Source organism: Mustela erminea, chromosome 6 (genome assembly GCF_009829155.1).
Source record: "Mustela erminea isolate mMusErm1 chromosome 6, mMusErm1.Pri, whole genome shotgun sequence".
Classification (NCBI taxonomy): domain Eukaryota; kingdom Metazoa; phylum Chordata; class Mammalia; order Carnivora; family Mustelidae; genus Mustela; species Mustela erminea.
This window is the reverse complement of record NC_045619.1, coordinates 112,262,697-112,282,059: the sequence shown is the minus strand read 5'-3', so window position 1 is coordinate 112,282,059 and position 19,363 is coordinate 112,262,697. Positions and strand designations below refer to the sequence as shown.

At 39.6% G+C, this 19,363-nt stretch overlaps 1 protein-coding gene across 17 annotated transcripts in view; it reads right to left on the bottom strand.

The window, feature by feature from the left end:
* The window catches only part of PARD3 (par-3 family cell polarity regulator), a 645,516-nt gene that overhangs the window by 349,771 nt on the left and 276,382 nt on the right, over positions 1–19,363 (bottom strand). The gene's annotated exons all lie outside the window — the stretch shown is intronic.

Here is a 19,363-nt window from a genome sequence, read left to right as displayed (position 1 = left end):
GTAAATAACAATGTGAGCCATGGAACAAATTCTATCTAACTTTTAACCATACTGGGATTAAAAATACACAATCTAAACTTCCTGGCTCATCAATTCATAAGGAATTCTGCTAAATAAGATAATTATTTTGTTCAAAGAAAAAAACGCAAAGCACAATCACATTTCTTATCTTTAAGAGAATAGAAATCTTGAAAGTGATATGTTAATATGCAGGTAGTATCTGGCATATATTCACATATAGGATTCATGAAAGACAGTGTTTCAGCAACTGTATTCACATAAAAGAGGAATCTGTTTGCAACTGCTCTCACATAATCATTAACAAACTCAGGTGAATATTTGTATCAATAGCCCTGAGCATATCTGAACAGATACAATCATTGGTAAAGGAGAGAAGGAACAGAACTATAAAACCAGACCTAAGAACAAAAGCACATGAGTCTGTTAACACTGAAAATCAAAAACCCAAAACTCCACTCATCAACTAAGCAAAATCACTCAAAAATGTAATAAATATAAGATGAAAAATTTAAATTATGTTAGACAGCCTGTTTTTAAAAACCAGAATAAGGTATGCATTTCTTTAAAAAATCTCTAACAGGGGTACCTGGGTGGCTTAGTCGGTTAAGCATCAGACTTCTGGTTTTGGCTCAGGTCACGATTTCAGGGTCATGAGACTAACCCCCAGTGGGGCTCTGCCCTGGGCGAGGAGCCTGCTTAAAATTCTCTCTCCCTCAGCCCCTCCCCCCAACTCTCTCTCTCTCTCTCTAATAAATAAATGAATAAATAGTCTCTAACAAAACAGTTTTCAGGGTGAAATAAATCCATCACTTACTCCATGAAAAACATTTTTGGAACACTGAAGCATTAACGGTATGGGCATACAGATCCTAGAGGACGCTCAACTGAAAACAGACTCTACACACTGAAGGTGATATTTAAACCACTGCTACTCCAATAGTCAGAAAGATGTTAAAGCAAATTAGAAATGATCAGAGGAAACAGAAGCATATAAATATAATATTTCTTTTTAACATGTGCTTCTACATCATAAGGATTTGATAGTAAGAGAACCTGAGAAATACTACCAGAAAAAAAATACGCTGAACATTTAATACTGTTAGTAGTTATCTTAATTTCCTGGGAGAAACACACACATGAAAATTATACAGAAGAATCATTGCCAATTTTTAAGTGTAAGCAAAAAACTCATGGGGCACCTGGTTATGATCTCAGGGTCCTGCAACTGAGCCCTGCATCTAGGCTCTCTGCTCAGCAGGGAGCCTGCTTCCCCCTCTGTCTCTGCCTGCCTCTCTGCATACCTGTGATCTCTCTCTGTCAAATAAATAAATAAAATCTTAAAAAAAACCAAAAACAAAACAAAACTCGTGATGGCCCTTACCACTTATACACTGCACCCAAAAATAAAACACACCAAGAACTACATAGTCACTCTCAAAACAAGTTCACAAAAATATACATCTATGTGTGTTAACACTTCAATGCTCTTGCTATAAAAAAGACTTCCCTCCCAAATAATAAAATTGTTCCCAGATTCATCAAATCAAAAATGTTAGCAGAAAACCAAAAAAAGGAGGGGAAGAATAAAACCGTTCCGGCCAATTATAATACTGCTTCTTGGATATGAGTTCGGTTGCTTTCCAATTACTGGGCTGTTAATTATTTAGTGGTTAAGGAACTATGCACACTTCAGTTTCTCTGTATGTGTGTATGCATCTGCGTGTATGTGTGTGTGTGCATGCACACATGTGTAAGCACGTATGTGTGCATCTGCGTGCAAATCTAAAAGAAGCACTACTCACAAGAGATGGTCTCTAAAAAGTGGTACAGAAGTACTGACCACAATAAACAATCAGATACAAGTACTTCAACCCCAAAATAAATACAAGAACTATAAAATTTCACTGAATTTGCTTAGACAAAAGAAGATGCTTGCTTTTGAAAAATTTTCCCACAAGAAATAAATTGCATCCAGGATGCATCTTCTGATGGGACATGGTCACTGTGTTAATCTGTTCATCAGAAACAGACAAAAACAATTAGCCTTTTACCTCTTGTATCTGTAACTTGAAACTGCAGATGTGGGAGGGGAGAAGGGATTAGAAAGGGACTATGGTGCAGCCAAGACTGCAGACTCTGTGGCGGGAGCCTTCTGGCTAGATGTGGGGCACTGCCCAGGGAACTGTGTACAGGAACTGAAGTATGACAGATGTCCCAGAAGAGGCACTATCAGTTGGCCCTTCCTGTCAGTTCTTCACACATTACACTTTCCATTTTCATTTCATTCTGTTTTCATTTGAGGGATGTCCATTAAAGGAAACACTACAGTCTGGATCTTTCGCTTGTAGTACCTAGTAACCAAGTACCCTGATGCAATTTCAAGGTCCCACAATTATACTTCTGTCCACAGTCACATTCAGGAAGGTGATTTGAGTCCCAGGCTAATGAGAAAATAACAGAACTCAATTTTAAAAGTAAACAATGCGGTCTTCATAAAAGAATGCCAAATGATATCATGATGATCTTGAAATCAAGGTTTTCTTGCAATTCACTGAACTGGAAGAACTGAATTCTAGTGCACACCAGCAGCCTCGCTAGGTCCCAACACAAAGTCTCCAGGCCACACAGTGTCGGTCTACGTTCATGGTGCGTGTGATTCAGACTCCGCAACACAACGATGGTGTGAGATGGGCATTTGTATTGGTTTATAATTCCTTCTTGGTTTTATGAAACTTACATGAAAACTGTAAGACATTTTTATCCAGTTTATACACACACCTAAGTAATCTTGGATCAGAACCACTGATTTAACCTGGAATGATTGTAGTCTTTTCTTGAGTCTCTGCATCACGTCACAACAGAGGAACATGGGACTCACCTCACAGATAAGTAAGCTGAGGCTCAGCGAGATGACAGGAGCTCAGGGACAATTTCCTGGCACCTGGGTCAGGGCCGACTCACTACTCAAATCATGAAATTAGTTCTTTTAATTAGCAGGTCATTGGAAAACAAATTCCATTTCTAGCTACTTGGAGACAGAAATGTGAGTCTCATTTTTATAAAAGGAAAAATGTTTGTTGTTTCCTAAGCAGAATTATATACACTGAGAAGTCATACACTGATTTTAACGAATAGCAACATTCGATTTTAGAGAGTTAAAGAAATATTATTGTTAGTTATGCATATAGATTGAAACAACAGTCATCCCTATTTGAGAAGTGTGAAAGAAAGAAAAACCTCCTGGTTAAGTTTAAGTACAATATATAAGATAATAAAAAATAACCCAAAAGCGACCAGCCTAGACCAGTGCTTGTCAAATTTTGATCTCAGGACTCTTTGACTCTAAAATTTACTGAGGACCCCAAAGAGCTTTTGTTTGTGTGGCTTATAGCTAGGGCTGTTTACCGTATTGGAAGTGGAAATGAAAATAATTTAAATATTTATACCTTAATTCATTTTTAACTTAACAATAATAAACCCATTTACATGTTAACATAAACAACAGAATTTTAGAAAACTCTATTTTACAAAACAAAGTTTATTTGCTGGGAGAGCAGCACTGTTTTCCATTTTGCTTGATACATGACATCTGGATTCTCACCCCTGCTTCTGATTTCAACGTGCTGCCGCATGACAAGCATACAAAGAAAAAAAGCACTCCACAAATATTTAGCTGCAATAATATTTTAAGAATCTTTCCCAAACTGTAGGTAGTCTTCTTTGATACCACACCAAAACTTGACAGATGAGAGTTTCTCAAAGGTTAGCTTGCAAGATGGAATGTAAACTTCTCATTCTTTGTATATTAAAATCTCCTTGTCTGTCTTACACTTTGGATCTTTTACTCACAAAAAAATTCTGTAACATTAGCTACTTGGAATATATTATTGGCTTATACCACTCTTACAAAGGCTGATCTATTTCTTCATATCAGAAAACCACATATGTGAATATCACTACCCATTTCATGACCAAGTCATTAAGTGGTGGGAGAATTTATGTTTTCCAAAATCTAATTTTCACTAGAAGTCTTGCGTGTTTTCTTTGGCAATAAATACTATCCATTATTTGCCATGTAGCAACAGGCTCACTTCATTCATTTTCTGGAAACTCTGCCATACACCAAAGTCTGAAGAACCACGGTTTTCTGTCCTTTTTCACAAAAAAACAAAGAGGAAAAATAACACGTAGTGTTCCACTAAAAAAAGGGCTGGCTCACTTACAACGCACACCCGTCACGTAGTTTTTCTCAAGACAATCTCTGCTCTTCAATACGTACAAATACTTTACGCCTACCTGCCACTTTAATCACACAAAATATTAAACCGGATACTCAAAGGCCAGTATGTAATAAAAGCAATCATTTTTGCTGCTTTATCAAGGACAACAGATGGAAATGGCTTGTGTTTCAAAGTGTGAGGAAAGTGCTGGGTAACGAATACATTTGGTGCCAATGTCCTCACTGGTGCACGGGGCCTGCATTTTACCCATCAGTGCCTAAGCACCATTGGTGCAGATGATCAACCCAGTGAAAAACACAGCATGTATTTGGTAATATTCTGAAAAGTCTTGCCCTAACAGCCTCCTTGATATGATCTGAGTGGTTCCCAAGGGGCCAGGACAATAAAAAAAAACACTGGCCTAGACCAGTGGGCAGCCTGGCGGGTCACTGCCCTCTCCAGGCCTCAGGCTCCTGATCTAGCAAGACAGGTGGCACTGATGGGGTCAGAAATTTTTCTGATGCTAAAAAAATGTGTGATTCTACATATGTTTACCTGTACCCATGACCCCCTACTAAGCTCAAGCCTCATCCTAACAGAACTCATAATAATTTATGAAAAACGAATTAGAGAAAATATGAAAGTGTTTCAGAGAAGTATCAATAGCCATCGTCAGGTGCCTCTAAACAGTTTATTTATTTATTTATTCTTTAAACAGTTCAAAGTATTACAAGCAACACGGGGGAAGGAAAATACCTGAGTTGTAGGGAATGGTGGGGAAGCAGCCACAAACGGCATGCGGTCTTTTGACAAGTTGCACCTGACTTTAAAGGAGATCACTATAAATGTCTGGCCTTATCAACAGAAACCATCATAAAATACAACTGCCTGGCTCCTCAGACAGGTTTCCCACCTTTCACAGTCCTGATAAGATATATACTGTAAAAAGAATACAATTCTGTCTTGGCCTCCGAGGAAAATAATACAAATAGAGCCTTTTCCTCCATGGGTGGCCCATGGCCTATTTCAGCATTCTAATGCGCTGATGTGATCTGTGTTCTTTACAGTAATTGGAAATAATAGAAGCTTCTTGTTTAAGGTAATTCGGTCATTATTATTACAATTCCTCATCCTCAATTTTAGGAAAATCAATGCATTTAAAAACACGAGAATAAAACTTTCTCCATAATCTTCTGATTTATTTAATATATAGATTAGCTAAGTACATCCTCTGAAATATTAAAAAGAAAATTCAAAGACGAGGATCTTCAATAATTAAGCTGCTGGTTGGAGTGCACGGGGACTGGTGCGATGTCACTGGGTCCAGGACGAGAGTGGAGACTGTTTGATGTGTGCATTTCTTTGAAGAGTGGATAAAACAGCAATAAACCCTCATCACAAGATTTCAAATTCCCTGTGTCACTAATGCACTGTAAATATTGATTTGCCTCTCTAGGTAAGGTGCCTTTTAAATAAGTGGAAAATGGCAAATCTAATAATGAATTAGAGCAAATACTAAAAGGGCAGATATATACATTTTTAACTGTTAAATATCACCCCTACCCACTCCTAATCAGTTTTCCCATTTGCTTCTCTTTTTTTATTCTTCTAGTGATTTCTAAATTATTTAACCACTCACGGCAATGAATAAACCTTTTCCAAGAAGATGGGCATAAGCCATCAAGGTATTTCATCAAATCTAAAAATACTATGCGGTTACACAAGTTCTATTAGAACTTATGATGCAAACAGCATAATTACTCTTGATGCAAAATGAAGACAGTCTCCCCGATCTTCAGGGCAATTACACATTTTCTAAAGACACATCTCACAGGGAAGAGAACCAAGTTATTAACACATGCCACGGGGATAAAAACCTGTCATCAATATTGCAAAGCTGACCTTCCAATATATGTTGCCCTTTTTATAAAGGTGCTTCTCAGTGTTTCACAGACTGAGGTGAAATCCCTGGAAGAAATGTGTAGAAGGCAAGGCACAAAATAAGCTCTAAAAAAACAGTGAATAACTCACAAGGATATAAAATGAGATTTATCACCCTGCTATTAACTATCTTTTTATATATACAAGCAATAAATAAAGACTACCATAGCTGGAAGGTGCCCTAGAAAATAAATTGAAACATCACATTCACAGATGAGTGCACGGAGGCCCAGCGAGGTAGTTTAAGGGTTGGGTCAAAGGTCACCCTGCTCCTGGGTGACCCAGCTATACCTCCAGTGCTTGTTAACGGACTCCCTCTTCTGTGCACTTTGGCTATGACCACGCTGCTCTCCTGGGAGAACTGAGGCACGTCAAATCCACAATATGCTTACACTTCACTAGAGATAACAGGTGATTCTGGGGGGGGGGGGGGTTGAGTTTAAAGCACATTTCTATAGAGAACAGCGTGTTTTCAATGGTCCCACTGAATCTTAGACACAAGAAGGGAAAAGCATGTCAATGTCATATGAATGTTTCCAAAGAAAAAGCAAGAATTTTTCCGAGGCATACTGAATTCGTAACATCAGAATTCTCACTTGGAAACTGATAATACAACCACTGTGATCAAACACCCTCCAAATACTCATAGGAGCACAAACGGAGAAATCAGAGTCAGGAAGGTGGGTCGTATCAATGTTCGGATCGGTGTGATGCTATACTACAGTTCTTCAAAATCCTACTACGGAGGGAGAGACACAAAGAATCTCTGTATTACTTCTCACAACTGCATGTGCTTCTGCAATTATCCATATTAAATGATACAAACATACATACACACACAAGCAAACAAGCCAGCCAGCCAGCCAGCCAGCCAGCCCTCCCAAGAGTTAAGCAGAAAATCCCAGGACAGAGGCCTCAGTGTCAAGGCCTACAGCAATCGGGACTTAAGAATCTTCCTAACACTATTTCCGAGAATACTCTTCTCGCCCAAGGGCTCAGCCACCACACACACCCCGCACACCCTATCGGCCACCCCACACGGACAGCTCATCCAACACGTGCGATACCTCTGTCCCTTACCAATGTCACTAACTTAGACTGCCCAGCATCTGCCCTCAATCCCAGCCACGTCCCCATTGCTCAGTGTCCTAACTCCTCAAATCCATCACATCCAGGGTCGGTGGCCCAGCAGCAAAACAGTTGGCTGATTCAGAAAAGGGTCAGTGAGGAAAATCTAAAGGATGGACTGTTTACAAATATATGGCAGAACTAAGGAAGAGCAGCAAGGGGGTCAAATAACTGTGAGGCTTTTAGCTCCCCAAGGCATGGGGAGATGTAGCTTTCACTCCGAGAACACAGCTCCCAGCAAACCACACAGCTGGGCGGGGAAGAAGCCCAGGTGAGAGGCCTGTCCCCTCTCTTCCCGCACTCGGTCAGTGCCCAGAAGGTGCAACCCACCTGAACCCCTGAGGCACGAGCCAGAGAGCCTGGAAACTGACCCCCGTACCAGGAGCGGCTGGCCCAGTCAGCCAGAATGGGCGGGAGCTGCACAACAAAGCTCTGTAGCCCGGGAGGCTAGTGCGATTCCTCCACCCTCCCTCTTTCACTGCACGCTGTCTCCTCCTCTAATGCCGTCCGCCAGCTACTTAACCAGAGGACAAGTGTGCACCCCATTCACTGTAACTGTCCTTCCTCCCTTCCCCCAACATGCACGTGTGCGCACACACACACACACACACACATACGCACACACACAAAACCCCCCAAAGCAGGAACTACAATTTTTTAAAGTTGGTTCAAATACATCAATCAGGAATAAAAACTTCCCAATGGCTAAAGATGCAACCCAGGGGTTCCTTAGTTGTTGTCTTCGAGGGTAGGAGAGAGGAGGGTGTGAGTGTGTAAGAAACGGGTCAGAAGTAAAAAGCCTTTCACATTTACCTTTCTGCATCCTGATGGAGATGGTAGGGCCTAGCCAGCAGTAAATAACCAGCAGCTTATAAAAATACACACTGGCTACTGAGTCCTGTATATAAAGACTTCGTGCCCCAGACCCTTTGCTAAAGCAGTTACAGCTCAGGGAAAATGGTCAGTTGATGCTAGAATCCTGAGCACCTGCCAGGAGCCCATCGGGGAATGTTCAGGCCAGCCCAAAGAGCAGAGAAAAAGCAAAGCTTCACTGGGTGATCTTTTCCCTTTTATCTAATTTTGGTGTCCCTTTCTCGTTTTGCTCTGGCAGGTGTAATGTCTGGCTACTTCAATCAACAAACACGTGTGAGCCTCTACCAGACACTACTCTTCTAGAGATTCTGAAAAATAATGACTATGGAGCTAAGGGGTTTTTGAGAGTCATTTATTGTGGAAAAATCACTCCAAGTGAATCCCACTCTGAACATTCACAAGGGAACAAATACTCTAGCAGACCACCACCTGCCCCGTGATAAAAAGACGCTAGTAAGAGGACGAAAGTCAAGGTAAGAAAGGTGATCTACACAACAAGGTGCCCGGATGAAAATAACCACAGGGGGTAGGAAACTATGTGAACAGCGGGCACCAAAGACTTTCTTTGGGAGAACAGTGTGGCTTCCTTCCATTTGGGGCTTCTTTTTGCACTTTCAGAAAAATACCTCAATGAGCAACGAGGGGACTGGAGTCGGGAACATGAGAATGAGCTAGAAAGAAACAATGAGAGAAAGAAAAAGACAGAGAGCAGGAGTGTGCACCCAGAAGCACGCACAGGGGCAAGAGCTAGCTGAGCTGCCTTCCTTCAAGCATGAACAAGATATTTAGAGATGATTTAAAAAAAAGGGGGGGGGCTTCTAGGTTATCGTTACAGATAATGTTCTCCCTCGCAGTAGTGTGCAGAGGAGTGTTGTGCCCTCTATTGTCATACATCCAATAGCCCCAACTAGAGGCTGAGTTCCAGGAGGGCCCTTAACAAGCAATCCTTGAGAAAGAGCCGGCTGCTTCATCTCTCCCTTTTCCTTTAATGCACTATTACTAGCTTCCTCCCCACCACTCCAGTAATACAGCTTTTGACAGAGAGCACCAGAAACCCCCTCCTCTTTATCAATGCCTCCCCAGGGGGCTCACGGTGTACAGCCCGGAGTTGGCCTCTGCCATGCACCAGAGAAGGCAAATTATCCAGCCCTTTAGAGCATGCTCCCGGGGCTGCAGGAACAGAGCTCTACCAAAACACCTAAGAGGGGAATCTTTCCTAAGAGCATCAGCAAAGACTTCAGAAGAGAAGCCACAGCTCCATTGTTCCTGTTATCCTTTTAGCTTGTCTTTGTTTCTCCTCTCTTAGAAAGCATCTGACCAATTCTTCAGGAGTGAGGTGTTTCTTTTATGGCCTTCCGGTTCCTACCCTCACACTTGCCACACTGTTTCATCAGAAGTTTTAGGATCTGCCTCCCCAATAGCACAGAGCTCCCAGAGAACACTACTGCACTCTTTGCTGACACAACCCTAAAACAGACATTTGTGGAATCAACCAAGACATGAAGGAAGAGGACATCAAAGATGAAGTTTTTGGTTTGTCAGTGTGCGGTTTTGTTTTGGAGTGATGGTGTTGATGTCTGGCCAGTGGGATGAAGAGGAAAAAGGAAGACATGGACTCAGAGAAAACTGCAGAGGCAAAGGCCAAACACCTAAATTCTAGAGAATTAAAAGGACTGGAAAAAAATCAGCATGGCTAAAGTGTAAAGTTAAAGATGTGACACAGGAAAGATAAAGCAAGACAGGGAGACCTGGATGAACCAACACAGGGACCTCGTTAATTTTAGAGCTTCCACCCCTACTTCCCAGCCCAGCAAAAGGCACTTAGGAAATGTCTGTTAAACTGTTACTGTATCTCTATCCTTTTCATATTAATTGTCTTAAATATTAAACAGGCAATCTTTTTAATAAAGAAAAACAAATACTGGATGGCCAGAGAAGACCAAAAAAAAAAAAGTTTTTTGCTCAGAAAGTTCCAAGAATTGCTGCTTCACATATCGGTAAAGAACACTGCAGCTAGAAATCCCACTGACATTTTAGAGTTTTCTTCTGGGTTTTTTTGTTTGTTTGTTTGTTTACTATCAACTTTGCACCACCATCTTCTGTGTAGTGTTTATGGCCCTAGGAGTATGTGAGTACAAGCAAATCTAAATTAATTTTTCACACACAATTTTATATGTATATCTGTATCAAATCCCTCGTATCCCTTTCACTTTACCAATCTAGGTCAACCATCATGTAATTAAATTTTGAAATTATCAACTTCATCTGACAAGTAATTTATCTTTCAAAAATGGATGTTGATTATTGATTGCTTTGAAGATTGTCTCTAAATGCCCTTCTCCTTGGGCATTTGTCTTCTATTATTTTATTAAGGATTTAAGTTTCTCAAGAACTGTCAAGTTAGCTTTTGATAAGCATTATTCTCCCATTCCTTTATTGTTCTAACCTTTATCCCACAATACTATACAAAAGTGTCATATTCCCCCCCTCACAGGGGACTGGAGATTCATTTTTTTCATTAATCTGTTTTCTGTGACTTAAGGATGTAAACTTGACTCTCCCCTACTTTATCACATTTTTAGACTTACTATGCTAGCTCATTAGCCATCACCAACTACCTCACAAAGGCAATCCTCTTCTTAATTCTCAGGCATTAAACCTCGACTGGAGTCTCTATGCTTAATTTTCATCATAAACAGAGTTTTCCTCTTGAACTTGAATCTTCATGGTACTAAAAGACATTATATAAGCATGTACCAGAAGTCATTCATGCAAGACAAGGATCTCTTGAGCCCCTCCTCATATATGGTAGGCATTCTTCTAGCTGCTGGCATCAAATAACCCCTCAATGATGTGAGATTTCGTGGTAAAAGAAGAGCAATGGGTAAGTAATTACAGAGGAGTCACAAGGCAATCAGCATTATGAAGACAAATGAAACAGAGCACAGGATTAGGGACTGCTGTATGTTGAAGAAATGCTATTTGATACTGGGGAGTATGACAGAAACACTTCAAAAGTATTCAAATACCTCATTATCCACTTCTCTATCTTATGTGTTCCAGTTTCAGATTAATTTCTTACCATACAGCCTCGTACATACTGGTTATTAATAAAGCCATTTGGCACCAACTGGTTGCTCCAAGGGGGCAATAAGACTTCATGGCTCTGGAACATATGGCTACATGTCTGTTTATATTACCTTCAAAGTGCAGAGATCTTTCGTAGCTAATCTAATCCATTCAAGGAAAGAGTAATGTAAAAGTAAATACATCCTGATCATTTATAATAAACCAATTAACTCTGTAACCACTAACATATATTGAGCATTTACTAGGGGTCATGCATGTGCTAAGAACCTTAATATATTAAGTGATCATACCTCAGAACAAGCTACAGAATAGGTTCTATTATTATTTCCATTTTTTTGGTAGGGAAACTGGTGTTGCATGGGCAAGATATCCTGGCTAAAGTTTACCTACCTACCTACCTACCTACCTACCTATTTATTTATTTATTTGAGAGAAAAAGAGCACGCACACAAGCAGGGGGAAGAGGCAGAGGCAGAGGGAGAAGCAGATTCCCCACTGGGCAGGGAGCCGGACGTGGGACTTGATCCCAGGACCCTGAGATCAAAACCAGAGCTCAAGGTAGACGCCCAACCAACTGAGGACCCCAGGATCCCTGAAGTTAACCTGTTAATAAGGGGTAATGACAAAATCCAAGCCACAATAATCAGGCCACAGAGATCATGCTCCTCTCCAGAAAGGATGAAATCCTTAAAGACCAAGAACTTAAAGACAGGGGCTCTGATGTATTTGCAATTTTCTCACCAACATCTACCATCATGGTCATCTCACCAAGGGCCAGTAGTAAATGTCCATTAGCTGAATTCACTCACAAGGAACCTCGGAGCTGGGAGGCTAGTCACTGGTAAGCAGTCAGTGACTCATCAGATGCTGGGATCTTTGCAATCATTCTCCACAGGTAAAAAGAAAGCTCATGAGAAGGAGACAAGTTCCCTTTCGCTAAGACTGGCAAACACCCGAGGCTTTTAACATCATCACAACTTATTTTATTTTTAGGAGATTTACGGGAAGGAGTTGGGCAGTAGCACACTGAAGGAGGGTACATCATGGAGAGAGAGAGAGAGAGAAATTAAATGCTTCATATTCCATTTCTATGTAGGGAACAACTATCTGGATTAAACAGAAATGCTTCGCAGTAAGGGTTCAATCTATATCTTCACACAATGTGCCACTACACTCTTGGGAGTGAAAGACACTGTATGTTCACCAAAAACAGTCTAATACGTAGTCAATTCAGGATAACACTATGTCGCATATGCTAAGCACTCATTAAGAACTAACTCTCTTTCTCCACCAATACCCCTCCTATATCCGACCTTAACCAAAGGTCCAAAATCCAGGTCAGTACGAAAAGATCTCCCCATCCTCATTTCACATTATGTGTACACCCTTTGAGTTTCTAAATCTCCACTGTTCATTAAAATAATCTGAGAACATAAACAATGAATTCTGTTATGCTGAAAAGAAATTAATTTTTTAAAAAAAGGAAAAAAAATAATCTGAGAGTAAGGCTGGTTCCCAGGCCCCCATGCAGAAATACTGAAAATTAGGTCCAGGATAAAGCCCAGGGACTTTGACAAGCTCTCTGGGCAATTCAAATATGCAGCCAAGACAGGAGTTGCTGCTCTAGCCAGACTGGAGAGTACTGCCTAACGACCCTAAGATATTTGTTAAAAATACAGATTCCGATTCAGTAGATGTGAGGGTGGGGCCTGAGATTTTGCATTCCGTCAAGTTCCCAGATGATGCTCTGAAGTAGCGACATCCCTATGTCTCACATCATGACCTAAGCTGAAGGCAGTAGCCTAACCATCTGAGTCACCCAGGTGTCCCTATCCTACTTCTTTGTAACTTGAACTTCTTTCTAACTTCAGTTTATATAGAGAGAATACTTTTGTAACTTATCAGACACAGGGCAAATGACCTGCATTTTGTAAGATCTCACTGGATGTTTAATGTAGTATTTTAATGTTTATATTTGCACATTTTAGGGATCATAATATATGTCCACAAGTCCCCAAAGTAAATAAATATTTACAGAAGAATTTTTTTATTGAAGTGCTATATTTGGATCTAACCCACTGTGGCAATTCAAATCCTACTACAAATGTGTCCAAAAAACAGAAAATTCCAGTAATAATCAAGGGGAAAAATCCTCTATTATTTTAAGAAAACCAAACAACTGCTTGGCTGCTTTTTAATTGAGGAGATAAAGCACTTTAACATAGATAAAACATTTCTAATAGTTATTCCTCTTTTACAAATATAACGCCAAGAACTTTACCCATAACTCTGACAGCCTGACAACCAAGCAAACAAAATTCAACCCAGTAGTAGTTTCCTAGGCAACGAGCACAGATACAGGCCAGTGGGAAAAAATGAAAACAAGAAAAAGCACTGCAGCATTTCCAGTAGGCTTGAGAAATACATTTTAATTGTCAAAATGTCACAGAGACAACAATATTGAAAATCATTTCATTGAAAGTGATTCAAAGCAGAATGCCATTTTCATTACAGCAAACGAGGTGTGGAAAAATAGAAAAATTAGATTCCCTTCCTTTGCTCTGAATTAAGTAGGGATGGTAATCAATCTTGTTTGATTTTACAAAATTTATCTGCATTAGTACAGATTTCTAATATGTCTCCTTAGTTTTCTCTGCAAATGTGACCCTACACTGATTCAACATACAAAAAAGGGTCACCCAGAGGTGGGGTGGGGGAGTAGCAGGAGAAAGTGTGTCCCTGGGCCACCACTGTTGCAAAGCTCATACATGCTTAGGTTTGAATTCAAACAGGAAATACTTCAAAACACATTAAGTGTATATTAACATATACACTTGTTCTCATATAAAAGCTATTATAATGCAAGCATACAAGTTATAACAGAATAAGGTGATAATTCAAAAGAGCACTGGGTTTCCTCATCTAGAACAAGAAGGATATGGATTTGATCTTAAAAACCTCTTCAGCTCTAAAAGCTTTTGATTCTCAGAAATAAAACACTGAAAGAAAGACTATACTGTCTAGAAACATTGCCTATAAAATAAATACTCTATCCTAGGCCATTTTAAAACTTTTTCTTTAGAGGACCTAAACCCTGACAGTTAACCTTTAGAAAATAATATTGGAAATGTCCTACTTCGTGGCTATTACAATGTCTGAGTTTTACATCAGCTTTTGTAACCATGATGACATTTGTTCTTATATCTGTGTCAGGAACATATATTTGAATTAACAGAAATGTGTTGGATGCCCTTAATCTATACTTTCATACAACGTGTCACTACAATCTTGTGAAATAGTCTGTATTTTCTCCAAGACTGTCTTGTCAAATGCTTTAGTCAATTTAGGAACTTGGGCTGAATTGATCAAGTAATTCAGGCAAAACTACCAATTTAGTAGCTTCAGTAGCAAACATCAGTGAAGTGCTTTTCTGATAATTCACATCTCAACGATCGGTAAATTAAAGGTATAAACAGCAAAATGGGACTTCGAAGAAAGAATACGTTCATTTTTTTTTCTCTATCTTGTCTCGCCAACAAGCAAGATTAATCTATTATCATTCATTCCCCATTCACCCACCCCTGAGCTCCAGCAGATCCATGCTAACTAACATCTTCATGAATCAGGGGCCCCCACTGGAGTGGTCTTGGATATCTACATGCACTTGCATGTTTCCTCTTTTTTATATACACTTGTTCTCATATAAAAGCTATTATAATGCAAGCATACAAGTTATAACAGAATAAGGTGATAATTCAAAAGCAAAGTAAATGCCCAGAAATAGCAGCACATATGATGGTAAGTTCATTCTTGTGAAATTAGTTTCGATTCACTTACATTTTTCTTTTTTGCTCTTTATCTTCCTCTCTAGATTCTCTGCCTGTTAAACTATTCAGAACAGTGGGCATCAACATGCTTCCACAGAAATGAGCTCTTTCTTGCAGGCATGTCATCAGCTCAAAGAAATTTAAGCAGTATGGCCAATCAGAGAAAAATAAGAAGAGCCAATCATAAAGAATCTCATGGGTAGATGGACTAACATTGTGTACGTCTGCCAGGAGTCTGTCAGAGCTTGTGTTGGTCAGGAGAGTCGGTAAAGAAGGAAACATTAAAAGATATTTCTTATTTCCCTTTACACATTAGCTGCCAGGAAGCAAATGCGAAATTTTGTGCACCAGAATACTATGTGATAAAATGGAACAGACACAGAGAGCATGTACATAAATTTCCTTTACCTTTGTCTTCATTTTTTCAACTTCAACTTATTTTCCTTTTGCATAATCCCCCATTTTTATTAACTACTGTTGTTATTTTAGAGATCAACATAAACCCTTATCTACTAGATAACAGAGTATGTATGTTACTGGGTCTATACAGTATCGACTACATATTTATACAAAAAGAAATGAGCTTTAAAATACCAAAATTAACAGGTATACACAGGTGACTTATTCTAACAATGTTTAGAACTTAAAACTGCTCGGTGTATGTTGAAAAAATTAACTAACTGGAATTTATTTATTCTAAGCAAGTCTTCCAACTATATATCATGCATTCCATAACAGGCTTGGGACTAAACACTGGTCTTCCTTTATCAAGGGGTAAAAAAAATAAAGAGAGACGTCAAATCTTTCAAACCTTTGAAACCTCCAATGTCAAAAAAATCTCACATACTTGAGAGAAAATTATGGGTAAAAATTATCATGACCTAAGTGGAAGATCTTTACAAGGGATTAAATGATGATTTGACAAACCATAACTCTTTTTGTACTTGCACTTCTAAAAGGAAAAAAACAGAAATTCCTTTTAAAAAGAAATAGTATTCAGTATCTTTATGAATTAATCATAGGACTCATTAAGAACATACTGCCTATCAGAGGCTGGCTTGATCTCAAAAACACATTTACTGAGTTAAAATACCAAAAATACACATTAAATATTTTTATATCACAGCTAAGTCACTGGAAAAGCCCAAACAGAGAAAGAATGCCTCCTTTACTTCTCATCAGGTTAAAATCTGGGATGCTGAAGTGCACCACTGGGACCACAGGACGCAGAGCACATTGTCAGCTCTGTTACTGGGAGTCCTGCAAAGGATGACCATCAGAAAGGCTTAGGAAGCTAGGAAGTCACAGCTCGTGTTTCTCTTTACCTTTTCACACATACACAAGCATAGATGTGATGTGAAAATAAATGCCAAGAATGACATGAAAATAAAAAGCCCAAAGGGAGGGCGTGGTTATATATGTTTTTAATACAATCTTGGTCAGAATCTGAATATGCTCTCTGACCCCCTTTACCCAATCTAGTCAGTGTCTAAATACAGGAACTCTAGAGATCTATCCACCTTTTAACTTCTCTCTCCTTCCTCCACGGATCTATCTCACATCTGCTCCAAGTGTCTTTCAATCAGAATTGTCTCCAATAACTACTTATCATACTTACTTTATTCCACAGTTTCTAATCAACTCAAAAAATGTGCCGGATACAAAGGATTTCTAGAGATGGCTCACACCATCTCATGAGAAAAGATTACATTTTAAATTTCTGAGAGTTGCTTATTAGAGTCATTATTAAAAATTACAGAAACTTACAATCAAATAAATTATATTAAAAACAAAGATAACAAACGCTCAAACACTCCACTTCCCAATTATTTTACATTTTATCATTACCTATGCTCATGATGCACCCACTGCCTCTGTCTGGTAGAAATCCCCTGTAATGGTGTGCCACCATGCCTCTCTTAAGGACTCTATTCAGGAACACGACTAACTTGAAATTGGCCACAATAAGAGCATTTAGATGGACAAATGCTACAAAGTCACGTCTTTTTTACTTTTCACAGATTCAGCTGTAAAACGTTTACCAGCACAGCGGTCGTGGAACCAGATAAATTCCCTATGCTCCTGGACTTAGAAAGATTACAAGGTACTCCAGGACCACACAGCAAATCTATGGAATCAGGGCAGACCTATCAGAGAAACTGGGACTTCAGCAGAATCCTGAAGTATAAGATGGGGTTAGCCGGGTGTGCAACAAGGACAGAGAAGCAGCCTTACCACACAAGGAGAAAATAGGGTGCTTGGAGCTAAGGAGGCCTGGACCCAAACAAGAAACTCATCAAAGGGCGCTAGTTACAGGATACAAAGAGAGGCAGTTGAAAAGAAAGACACAAAACGGGGCGCCTCGGAGGCTCAGTGGGTTAATCCTCTGCCTTCGGCTTGGGTCATGATCTCAGGGTCCTGGGATCGAGCCCCACATTGGGCTCTCTGGTCGGCAGGGGGCCTGCTTCCTCCTCTCTGCCTGTGTCTCTGCCTACTTGTGATCTGACTGTCAAATAAATAAATAAAATCTTTAAAAAAAAAAAAAAGAAGACAGACACAAAACAGTTCTCACAAACCTTAATGAAACACACTAATAGTCTTAACTTTGTTAAAAAGTACTGAGAAGCTTTTGAAAGTTTTTAAAGTGCTGGGGCAAAAGAAGAGAGGTAGCTTTTTAAGCAAATGGACTGGACAGAAGGGCTGCTGTGAGAGTTCGGAGAGGAGACAGGTCTGGTAGCTCCATGTCCTGACAATACAGCATAATTAGAAAAATAAAAAAATAAATAAAACCACTTCTTAAGCATGCAGAACTGTAGTGGTTTTATTTATTTACCATCTAAATGCATTCTCAACTCCATTAATATAAATATTATTAAACACATAAAAGAAAGTGTAATTTTTAAAATATGAGATAATAAATTGAAAGTGTATGTTAAGATAGAATCTTCTGTTTCCACAGTTCTATGATTGTATGTCCCACTTCAGACACCACCCATGAGGGTGCCCTTGGAAGATGAAATGTAGAATATAAGATCACCAGGATGTGGTGAAGACTGTGGGAGTGGGAGCCATATGCCACTCTTAGGGATGAGAAAGCTTATGCTAAAACATACCGGACTAGGAAAAACCTCTCCAAAACTCAGCAATCCAGACTATGACCAATTTCCCTAACACGGTGCCTTCCAAAGACATAATAGCTTGGAACAATTTTCTGGCCACTCAGTTTCACCAGGGACAAATATCTCATTAACTGATACACCATTTCTTCTTCATTATTGGGGGAGGGGAAGACCAAAGCAAGGAAACAGAATCTTAAAACACTGGCTACCAGTCATTGTCAAAATGTCTGGATTCCTTTGCGGAGCTCCTCCCAACACCCGCACAGCGGTAGAAGTGCGTTCTGCCATCCTCCTGAAGGCCAAGCAGAACAGCCCATCAGTGCTTCTGACACCTGACACCTGCCAAGTATGAGCTCATCAAATGCACGGTCCTTAGTGCCCATGGGAACATTAGTCTTACAGTTACTAAAACGTTCATCAGAATCCAAATACAGGCAAATTGGAATTGGCATGGAGAACACATTTGATTGATCAGTGCCCTTAAAAAGATTCATCTCTCTCTAGTTATGGAATGAGTAAGTCACAGGGATAAAAGGTACAGCCCAGGGAATATAATCAACGGTGTTGTGACAGTGTTGTGTGGTGACAGCAGCTACCCTCGTGGTGGCCACAGCCTAAGGTATGTACTTCTCTGAAATCATGACACTGGACACCTGAAACTAATGTAACACTATATGCCAAGGAGACTTCAATTTTAAAAAAGAAAAGCAACATATGCAAAAACTGAAAACCTCAAGGAGGGGTAATCAGAGGAAGATGGCCGAAAGGCACACATGTCCAGTTACAAGACAAACAAGTACTGGGGACGTGATATACAGCACGACTACTGCTCACCAGTGTGGAATATACAGGGAAGTTTGTGAGGAGTAAATTCTAATAGTTCTCATTGCAAGCACAACATTTTTCTTTTTCCCTTTTCTTTACTTACTTGGTATTATACCCATATGAGGAAATGGATGTTAGCCGAACCTGTTGTAATCATTCTGAAACATATGTAAATCAAACCATCACACTGTATGCCTTTCAACTTAAACAGTGACATGTGTCACTTATTTCTCAATAAATCTAGGAAAAAGAAATTTTTTTAAAAAAAACAGAACTCTCAAATAATCATGAATAGATTCACTACACTTTCTGGCATGAC